At 38.4% G+C, this 11766-nt stretch overlaps 1 long non-coding RNA gene across 1 annotated transcript; it reads right to left on the bottom strand.

The window, feature by feature from the left end:
• Window positions 1–5411: 5411 nt before the first annotated feature.
• Window positions 5412–7000, bottom strand: LOC138963516 (uncharacterized). Its single transcript, XR_011454839.1, has 2 exons — window positions 6866–7000; window positions 5412–6579 (listed from the first exon to the last, which is right to left on the bottom strand). It is a non-coding gene; the product is annotated as an uncharacterized lncRNA (long non-coding RNA).
• Window positions 7001–11766: the final 4766 nt, after the last annotated feature.

The raw sequence follows: 11766 nt of genomic DNA, 5'->3' as shown, positions 1-11766 counted from the left end.
GGTTGATAAAATCAAACGTCAAGGTCGCAGCGGGGTCGCATTGAAGTCAGACACATACAATTGTCATTTTCACGAACGCCTTTTAAGCAACACCTTTGAAACTTCACACATTCCAAAGTTTTGATGTTGTTTGGTTATAATCAAAGTGTGGTCAATTTCCATGATTGAGAGCATTCAGAGGGGTCAAGTTGAGGTCACACAAAAGAGATTAAATTGTCGACACAACAGATGAGACTGGCTACCACTGTTTATTTTAATACACTTTTATGCAAATTTTAAATTGTGTTCAACCATATACACCAAACTCACCCAAACTCCTGAAACATCCAAGAAAAGGAAAAATGTGTCCAAGCAAGGAAAAACGCCATTTCTTCAAAGGCTGGAATAACTACAGAGGCAGCCGCGTCATTACACACAATGCAATTACGTCATACATCATACATTTCTATGAGTCATGTTGAATGGAATGGTGGCATGTGCCTCTATTCTAGCTAACAACAAAGCTGAAAAAATGAATATTATCTGTTTGTTTTGTTTGTTTTACCCGTACGAGACCTTTCTGTGACCTTGACATGTGACAAGGATCTACCTTAACTTCTTTAAGTCGGAGTTGAGAGTTGTGTGATGTTTGAAGGCTCTCCCTTTAAAAAAAACTGAGATAATGATGCATTTTCGTGTTTTTGATTTGCCCATGTGACCTTGAGATTCGACAAAGGTCAACAAGACTTTAACCGTGTATGGGGGCTATTAAGCCCAAAAATGTGAACTTTCAAGGTTCTTGCTTTGAAAAACTCTGAGAAAAAGGTTATGTTTTTTTTTTTACCCACACGAGACCCTGCTATGACCTTCACATTTCTCAAGGATCAACCTTGAATTCTCCATGTTGAACAATCATTAAGCAAAAGCGTTGTTTGAAGTTTGAAGGTTCTAGCTTCAAAAATCTCTGAAAAAATATGTTTCATCCGTTTTCTGAACCACATGTGACCCAGCCGTGACCTTGAAATCTGACAAGGGTCAACAAGACTTTTACCATGCATGGGGGCGATTAAACCCCAAATGTGTGTGAAGTTTCAAGGTTTCAACTTAAAAAACGTCTGAGAAAAATATACATTTTCCTTTTTGGACAATGTGTTGCACGCAAGACAACACGACAAACGCTCGTGTTATCATTCTTTTACTTTAAGGTCGACTTGCGTGCCCGCTCTTTCGCTAATCTCAATTAAAATTCATCTTAGAAGTTCGGTTTTATTACGCTTTTAATTAAGAAGATTAAACTAAGACAACAAATAGTTAGTTTTACCCATTAAACTCGATAAGGTAGTGACATTTTATGTTGAACGCAAGAAGGTGTCGCACGCAAGATCTGAAAAAATGTTGACGACATAATTTCAACACTTGATAGCGCAATCGTGGTTCGTGATTTCTTCACAAATTTTGAACACAGAATGTGTCACGTGGTTCCGTAAATGAAGTAGATCTTTGTACATGTAAATTTTGTTTTTAAAAGAAAATAACCGTTAATTACCGAACATTTTGTCGCACGCAAGATATGACGAAATTTTCAAATCGTTTTCAAAAATGCTGTTCAAAAGTTCTGCAGTCTTTGCTGGATTACTTGAAAGACAGCAGTTTGATACACCGTTATCGCTTGACGTGTCGACATTTGAAAAAGAAATTTAGTAAATATCTGCGATTGAAAAATGTATGCCGTGATGACGAATCATCTTGCGTGCGACACCTTAAAATTCGGTTATCGAAAAAAAAAAATTCTCTCGAGATTTAGATTTGACGTTTGGTCTCGTCTGTAAAGCGATGTTTCAGGCATTCAATCAAACTAAATGCAATTCATTTGTGCTTCTTGTTATTTTTCTGTGGCATATTCAAAACACGAGGTATCACGATGTCCTTTTTCAGATGGCCGGTTTTGGCGTTATTTTTGACTTTAAACAAAGATAACTTCAAAACCGTTCAAGTCAGACACACGAAATTATGTCCACTATCTCTTCGCACATTCATCCACACACACACCAATTTTCAGCAGACACACGTTTTTAGAAACATTTTTATTGTAAAACAAAGTCGTCTTCTGTTCTGTGAGCACCTTTTGGCACTTAGTCATATTGATTATCAAGCATACAATTGAGAGTTAAAATGATCCCTTTTGAAATAGGAATAGCACTAATCTCGCCATGTGCGGCATATTCAGGGGCTATACTGAATACGTTTCAACACTTGTAACCTTGACCTTCTTGCAAGATATCATTTATGCCCGTTGTAGCTATCAGCGGCAATAAGTTTCGTTATGGTCTAACACCTTTAAGTTCAAGCTCATCTTCCCTGCGACATATGATCAAAGTGTTATTCATAATTAACTTTAAATATCGGTATTTCATCAGTGTATTACAGTAGTTATCAGTAACAAAATCAACATTCACCGCAATTTTTTGTTATTCTCACTTTTAGTGCTTTCCGTCATACCCCAGTCGTAGCCAGCAAGAGGCAACTAGAATGACATACACTGATACTGATGTTCGCCCTTTCTTCACTTTTCTGGAATTTGGTAGGAGGTAGAAGGAGAGAAGGGGTGGGGGGGGGGGGAGTTTGGGGAAATGTATTTGAAGGGGGGGGGGGGGGGGGGTTCCAGGAGGTAGAGGGGCGGATTATCCGATTTGATTGATAGGTGAAGACATGGCTCGCGTGCCGAGCGCTTCTTTACCCCGGGCGTTGCAATATCTTCACGCTTGCAATGATCTAGCTCTTTTCTTTCGTTGCCTTGCTTTATGTAGCACACACACGCAGGGCTGCTATTGTCCGGGACAAGTTGTGTTCTGATATTTCACAATGAAGTCTACCTTTTTTTTTCTCCTGTTTTATGCCTATCCTTTTCTCTCTTTTTTTTCTTCAAGAAAACATGTGGGATTAGGAGTTTTCTGATTGTCGTAGTTTCTGCGTGAACAATATTATTCACTGTTCGGGGGTGATGCTAGAGAATGAAGTCTACCTTTTTGTTTGCATTTTGTCACATTTTGATATACATTATCCTTTGTTCATTTGGAAAAGATGTTGGTTTAGTATTGTGAATGGTCATTTTTTTCTGGTATAAAAGAATGATCTCTATACCAGTCCTGTTCTCTTACTACTTTGTTGTTGTTAAATAGATATTTGCGTTATTGACTGTACGCGAACAGGCTCTGTTCTTATATTATTTTAATAATTTCTTTTCCTCATAAATTATGTTTTTATGATCAATAGTATTGAATTATTTATGCGTCCCGCGTTTGTCTGCATTATACGTCTGTGAACCAACATGATTCGCTTGTGGATTAAACAAAAAGTAAAGATTTATGTATGCATTCATTTATTTGTGGGTAATGTGATTCAGCCACTTGTTTTCATCCCCCCTCCCTTCACACACAAGCATCCTCACACACACACACACACACACACACACACACACACACACACGCACACACACACACACACATCATGGCATCTCCATCTGAGTGACTGCCTTTTTTCAGTGGTTACAAGTTATTCTGGATTCGCACAATCCTTTTCTACACACACAGTTCTGTGGGTGTGCACGTCCAGTAAAACCAGAGCCAAACCTACGCGACTGCTGACCACCTCTGTGATTATTGTCCTGTGAGAAAGCAGCGGCAGCATACTCTCCCTGAACACAAGAACCCGCAGAGAAAATGGTAGGACCAGACTTGCGTGATAAGTTTTTTCCCGGTCTTGCTAAACGGTAACTTTCGGCAGCTTTGACCATTTCATCAAGACTAACCAGACTTCTTTCACGGATGAACGTTGCCAAGTCGGCTGACACACTTTCAAGAAACTGTTCTCCCAAAATCAAGTTTGTTAAACCCTCAATATCTTTTGGTATTCCTGACAGCGCAACCCAACGGTCAAACAACCTTTGCAACTCTATTCCGAAAGTTTGGAACGGTTCTTTCTCGCTTGGTCGAATATTTCTGAGTTTCTGTCTGAAAGTTTCTGACGTACACTGAAATTTTTTCAGCAAGTTCTCTTTTAGACACTCGTATGTCAGTTCACCTGAAGCAGTAAGGCTATGGTACAGGTTCAACGCATTACCTTCTAACAGTGCAGACAAGTAAGTGATCCATTTTGTTTCTTCCCAACCCAGAGTTTTTGCATGTGTCTCAAACCTGAACAAGTATGAATCAATGTCATCATGTTGTTCTCTGAACGTAGGAAGCCTGGGATAAACAGGGCGAGCACCAACACTAGGGTATGAATCCCGACCATTTTGCGGTGTACGCGACCCAGCATTAATTTCCGCCTGCCTAAGATCAAGTTCTCTTTGCTTCAACTGGTGTTCTAATTCCATTTGTCTTTCTCTTTCTTTTTGTTCCATTTCTTTTTCTCTTCGTCTTTCTTCCATTTGTACATCTTCCCTTTCTTTTTGTCTATCTGATTCTTTTTGTCTTTCCTCCCTATCTTTTTCTTTTTGTCTTTCTTCCATTTCTTTTTCTTTTTGCTTGTCATCTTTTTCTCGTTTTCTTTCCAGACGGTCAAAACATTCTTTAACGTATTTCTCACGTTTTTCCGCAGCAAGACCCAGAGTCTCTGCCTGTTTAACAAACTTGTCAAACAACACATCATAATCATCATCGTTCTCCATAGTGCAAGCTTTGAACTATCAAAGTCACACTAACAATGTCCAAGTTTAGAATAAAAAAATTTGAAAAAGTTTCAAACAATAATGCAAGTCCAAACAACCCACTTGCAAACTGTCAAGTACCACACAAAATCTGGCACAAGATAGATTAGTCAACACAAGACCATATCAAAACACGTTTTGGCGTAAATCTCACGCATAAATCCAGAAATTCTGATCAAAGTCAGATACCAAGTCAAATAAAGTCAAAGAAACGAATCTTGTTTCAAAACATGTATACAAGTACAAACACAAACCTTAATTTGTAAGAAGAATTAAAAAAAAATATAACAAATTTCCAGCCACTTAAAAAAAAATAAATATCCAGGAATAATATCAAAACAATCCAAATACAACGCTAGAAAACTAAACTCCAAATAAATGAAGTCCAACCGACACAACAACAACAAAAAATGTAGTTGGAGGCAAATAAAACACACAAAAAATCAAAATATTTTCGAAGTGAAGCAATCACTCCAAACTGCACAATAAATTAAACGTAAAATTTCCAAAGTACAAAATCTACAACAATTTAAGTCTCAAATAACAATTCAAAATATAAATAAAATTTTTTAACTAATTAAAGTCTATCTCAATATACCACAACTAATTAAATTACCTTAATTAAGTACAACAAACTTACAAAGTCAATAAAACCAATCCACTCAACAAACCACAAAACAAAATTCAAAGTCAACAAAGCCAAACAACTTAAATGAAAAAAAAATAATCAAAGGCAAACAATCCACACTTTAAAATAAGGGCAAAGGGTTTACAAACGAAAGATAGTTCCCTATTCCAAAGCACAAAAAAAAATATTTTACAAAATATTAAGTAAAGCACAGAAAAGAGCAGTGAAAAAGAATTGACAGACCCCACAGGAAGAAAAATGAAGTTAATCCCTCAGTGCTCAGAACTATACAATAAGCACTACCGTAAAGCTGGAGACGGTCCAAATACAAAACAAGACATGAACAACACAATCACTCAAATCTACGAAAATCCTTTTGTGTTTGACCTACCCCAAAAAATATCTCAAAGACTAACACTGGGGAAAAAATTCAATTTAGCAATGCAAGGGAAACAACTACAATTTTACCTAACACAGAGAAAACCGGGGTCACCAAATGTTACGGCTGGTACTTGCGTGTAAGTGTCTGTGTGTATTTATGCTCCTATCAGAAAAATGCGTGTGCTACTCTGTTTACAAACTCCCGTCTCACACACACACACACAACACTCAAACAAGGCACAAAGACTGAACACAATTTCTGCCCTTTGCCCTCGTACCTATATTCAAGCAATCACAAGTATTAACCAGTAATCACAACAAAATATAAATATAATATCTCACATTCACTCAAGAGACTCTTTCATTCAATACAACATATTATTAGCTTGAGTAGGATGACATGAAAGCCTCTCCCTCGATGATGTCGTCCTTGTTGACTCTCAGTTCAAGGATCACACATACTTAACTAATTACTTCACGTGTCAACTCACAATTCAGTGGCCGCACACACTATTCTGGATTCGTCCAATCCTTTTCTACACAACTTAGCTGGTTACCTCACTTGTCAACTCACAGTTCAGTGGTTACAAGTTATTCTGGATTCGCACAATCCTTTTCTACACACACAGTTCTGTGGGTGCGCACACTCTCCTAGGTCGCACAATTCTGTTTACTCACGAATCAGCGGGTCCGACACTTGCACCATATCACACCCATGACATGTCGACATTCATGGTGATATGGGGTACACACCAGATGCAAGTTCTCCAGCGCTGCTTTACAACCCTGCGCCGACTCTACTGGTCCTGGCCGCAAGGAGGGGACGCTCCTCTTCTCACCTCGTCTACCCTTCGGTCGAGCGCGTCCTGCTCCCACCGGGATGCTGTATAGAAAGTTTATGCTACCGTAAATTTCAATTCTTAGATAAACTTCTCCACATAATAATACTTCCATTCTTTCTCAATATTATTCAATTATCCGTCAACTAACTTATGCTGTTACAGTATGTACAATAGCTCATTCACAAATAACTCCCCTTACGAAAGAACATAACATTTCTTTTCAAAATGGCTGACAACAGCTCACGCTTTCCAAGCCAATTTACAACATGACTCTCACAGTCATTTCACAAGTCAATATTACTGAGCAAAATACAATTCAATAAATACCTGTATATTCACAGCATAGAATCACACATGATTCTTCCACAACACGAGTCGTACAGCATTCGACCTCAATGTTTGGTGAGCAACATTACAACCCAAACGTGGAGACATTCAGAGACACGTCTGTTCTCTTCAACTGTCTGTAATGCTCTACCCTTCACAATCCAAATTGGCTTCCTCCTGTTAGCAATCTCCTCTCTCTTTGGTCAATAGTAGCCAATGACAATACAGTACACAAAAATCAGCTCACTATTTCAACAGGTGACACTAGGATCACGCAGTCGACTCATGCCAACTAAAAGTATGGCAAGCTAAACTGTACACATATTTGTTCAATGCTTTTAATACTGAATTATGTACAAATCCATTTGTCACAATCTGCTTGTCTTTCTTTCAAGGCATCAAACAAACGAACAAGAAAACACATACACAAACACACAAACAAACACACACACAAAAACAAAAACAAAACAACAACAAATAACCAAACAAAAACACAACCAAACAGGCAAAACAAAACACGCTTTAATAACACTGTTCACCTTTCAAATGAGGGAAATTGTGTAACTCTTAATGTAACAGTGAGGCCCGGACGTACCCGTGCATTTAAGATTGATATAGATTTATTTATGAATCAGAGTATGTGACCGTCTTTTATACAAAGGACACTAGCCTCTGGGCGGAAACCTCCGCATTCGATCTGATAATTTGGCCGCCGATTCTTCTAACTATGTTGAATTTCTTGTATGTGAGTATTACAGTGGAAATAATGATGTTGCTTTTTGTTAGATCCTGTTTTGAATGCACTTTACCTGGAGGTTCGCACTGCAAACCCAAGTTCGTAATTTAATAATCCTAATGAACAAAAAGCAGGTCATTCATGTAATGTTTGTTTTCCCCTTGAAAGGGATTACGCACTTTGATAAATATCTTGCGCTTTCATTTAAACGCTTTTGAAAGCTTTCGTGGGCACAAGAATCCAATCATACTTGTTTCCGTACAAAAATGAAACACACTTTTGACAATTTCGCCGACATTTACGTTTGAAGTTCAAAGATTAGAATGGCTTCTGATTTTTGTACGATATTAATCTAAAATTTGTATCTCAGAAAGGCAATTCGTCCTTTGATTAAATGAGGCAGTCGTATAAATACATCATTTCACGAATCGTAGCTCGCTCTTTGATTAAATGAGGCAGTTGTAGATGTGGGAAGGTCGGGTGGAAGGAAAAGGATATATAGCACAGGCAGAGGAGCATACAATTAAGACACCAAAGACAGAGGTTGCTTTAACTTATCTTAACTTATCTTTTATTGAAGCAAAATGTAACTAAAAATAACCACTCAGGTAGCTTATCTAAATCAGAAATGTTCCAAAACAGTTTAGCTAAGTCTGGTAGCAACCAGAGACAATGCTATAAGTTATAATTTAGAAACAATGAACAGAACTCTAATACAAGAAATAGCAATGCTTACATCTAACCAGAAATAGCAATTTTGAATTCTGATATCTACCAGTACCAGAATCAGCTAGAAACAATAACAGAACCAGAAAATATGTATTTAGTGTAAAACCAGAAACAATATGTATTTCTGGTGCAAACCAGAAATATAAACTATGAATATGAACCCAGAAATAGTGTTATAAGGTAATTATTCTAGTAGCAAGAAATATAACTATGAGTTCTGGTATCAACCAGAAACAATGTAATCCAGAAACAATATATATATATAAGACCAGAATTTCTGGTGTAAACCAGAAAGCAGTGTAAAGAAGAAGCACTAAAAAGAAAAGAAAATACAATTATAAACAACATGCCTTCTAAGTCACACATGACATAATACAAAGCATAAATCAATGAATGTAACATTGTACAAAATAATCATGACAAATATAGACAAGTAACAATACAGCCAAAATCCTGCAGACACAGCATTCTCTGAAAGAGAATCCACAGTGAGTTAAACAACTCCACAACAGCTAATGTCAAGGGAAGTAACCAACATCTTCCCTTAGGCCTAAGCCTTGCATAGGAAAATGCTTTACATAAATTAACCAACTGCATGAACCGCAACTGCAAAACAATTGTTATTATTAAGCGTGTTCATCGCCATGAAGACACATCTTCATCGAGTTGAATAATAACGACAAGAATAAGAAAGATAACTCAGGCATGGGGTAAGCGAGTGCTCCCATGCTTCAAAATGAAGCGTTAGACAACAGTCTATTACTTTACAGGGAAGCGTGACTAAATCATATCGCTTTAGATTAAAAGTCTGTTATGCACCTATGCGACTGCACACAATGTTAGGTTTTTATCAGTCGTAAAGCTCTTCTGTAGGCAACCGCCTTTAAGGTGCAACATGAGAATTAATAGTTAAAAATTGTGCATCAGCCTGTAGACAATATCTTCCTATTGTCTGAGATCTTAACTCAGAAGATCTCTATCATTCTCATGCCTGAATTCATCAAAGGAATGATAATCAAAACTCATCAGATTATGTACAAGTAAAAGGGTAATAGAAATGAAGACTAGCAAAAGTATCAGAGTATGAAAATGCATGTGACAAACAGAGTAGAACCAGTAGAGTGACACAGGACAGAATACATAACATGACAGTGGCTGACACAGAGCCTGACAAAGGACAGGGAGAGAGAATGAGAATCAGGCTAACACATCCTTAACTGGGGAAAATGAACAGGGAAGGTAAGCCATGTGCATGTGTACAAGTTGTGCATATGTGTTTTCCCCAAACAAAGCCCATTGAACTGGCGGGGACACACCGAAGAGAGAAAAAGGGGAATGGGGGACGCTCTTACATTACACGGGGGACGCCGGTCAAAATGGCGGACACTACAATCTTACATCATCCAGTTAACCGTCAACGACATACGGCTTGAGATGCAGCAACATGATAAAACACATAAAAAGTAATGCATCACGAAACTTCATAAAGCATGTCATGTTGCTGTACACTTCGCCTATACACAGCTACGGTTACAGTGCTGGAAACAAAGAACGATCCTCAGCGAAGCGAAAACTGAGCTGAACCTCTTTGTTCCTCAACAAACTGGCTACGAAGCAGAATTCCGTCCAGCAAAGTATTCAAATCCCTTCTCATCGAAAACCGAAATCTGAGAAAGGTTCGACTTACCGTACCGGACTTCATCGTTATAAAACTGTCCTTGTAAAAAGAAGATCTAACATAGGTCTACTCGACTTAAAATATGGTGAGACAGGCTTTTCATCGAGTTCATTACCCAAAATATATGTGTCAACCATAATTCCCGTTCATCAATTGTAGGGGTTTCTGCGCCTAAATCGTAAATAGGTAGCTTTACTGGCCAATGGCACTGAGGGCTTAACTTTGGACTTTTAACCGACTACTACTCAGACTTTACTGATCTCCAGAAATAATATGTGATAAAAATGGGGAACAATGGCAACGATACACATGGGTCTTCTCGACATCAAATATTGCGAGACAGGCTTTTTCTCAGCGAAAACAAAACGTATGAGAACGAGTCTGCCTTACTTGATTCTTACGAGTCTTTAATTCACAAGACTCTAAAACAACTTTAGAATAACTGGTCATCAAATATTAAAAGTTATTAACGCTCAATTTCAGCGCCAAATCATGAAAGTAATTAGAAACTGATCTAGAAAAACACATCTCTCTGATAGATCAAAATGGCGTCATCAACTCTGACGCGAGACCGGTCGGACATCGCCCGAGACCAAATCAGCGGCAAAATGTACATATGCAAACATCATAGCATCAAATGAAACATAAGAATAAAGCATAAGGAATGAATAAAGCAGTTAGTTACTTACAGATTCTCCTCAGTGAGCACACTTGAAACCTAAACACAAAACTGCTGCTGTCGCTAGTCGCGAAACACAAGAGCACGAATTCAAAACCACAAGTCAACCGATTACAAACGTCGCGCCAAACTACACGCTAGACCGGTTCACGATAAATTTGGGCAGAGCTTCGACACGTTCGCAGCAACTGACAACACAATAGGAGCACCACAGCTCGCTATCACAAATCGCATTGTCTGCTCTACTGTAATGCTCGCTCTTTTAAACACAGCGGTCACTTCCGATTTCCTGTGGCGATAGGCCAATAGGGAGGCTACCCTGTGTCAGCCAACGGGGGGTGTTCTACTTAAAATGCCTGCCCAATGAAAAGGATCGTTAAAGATGCAGAGAGCCTTGTGTCACACACCGGAAATATTACGAGCAGTTACACTAGCTAAAGGGAGAAGAGGGCCCTGTTTGCAGTGCACACCGGATAATCTCATTAGATTACAAGCAGTGTCAAAGCTGATACATAATAGTAGCTAAAAGGGGCCGGGAAAGTTATGGGATCTTACCACCTAGATTAGAAGTGAATCCGGTCAAGAGTCTACCCTACGATAGTAAACACACAATAAAGTACAATTCACAAAGACAACCAGGTATTATTTAGTCACTCCATTTTACACAGATCTATAGTGTAGGCCTCTGACGTCACATGGCTCAAAGAAGGGAAATCCAATGTCCAATCGATACATTAGTTATTGTTCAGGTGCAGGGACATTTCTTGCCGCATAACTCTCACTAACTGTTGTATTGTGTTCTGAGGGTTCCCTCCCTTGGTTCATTAATCAGTCCACCCGTTTTTTGTTACTGTTCTACATCGTAGCAGTAAAAACAATCCTCATTGTTGTTGTTTTTGTTTCTTTGGAGGAATAGTCAATTAAAACGTCAATTCAGTTGACTCAAAATAGCAAGGAAGGACCCATACAAGTACCCTGGAAGTCATCAAACTTAATCATAATGTGGATGTTGACTCAAAACACAGTACCGCAGAATAGTCTGAGGGTTTTGAACTTCCATGGTTCCGCCTATAATGATT

Source organism: Littorina saxatilis, linkage group LG4, assembly GCF_037325665.1.
Source record: "Littorina saxatilis isolate snail1 linkage group LG4, US_GU_Lsax_2.0, whole genome shotgun sequence".
Taxonomy (NCBI): domain Eukaryota; kingdom Metazoa; phylum Mollusca; class Gastropoda; order Littorinimorpha; family Littorinidae; genus Littorina; species Littorina saxatilis.
The sequence above is the reverse complement of the archived record's forward strand: the minus strand, read 5'-3'. Positions and strand labels throughout refer to the sequence as shown.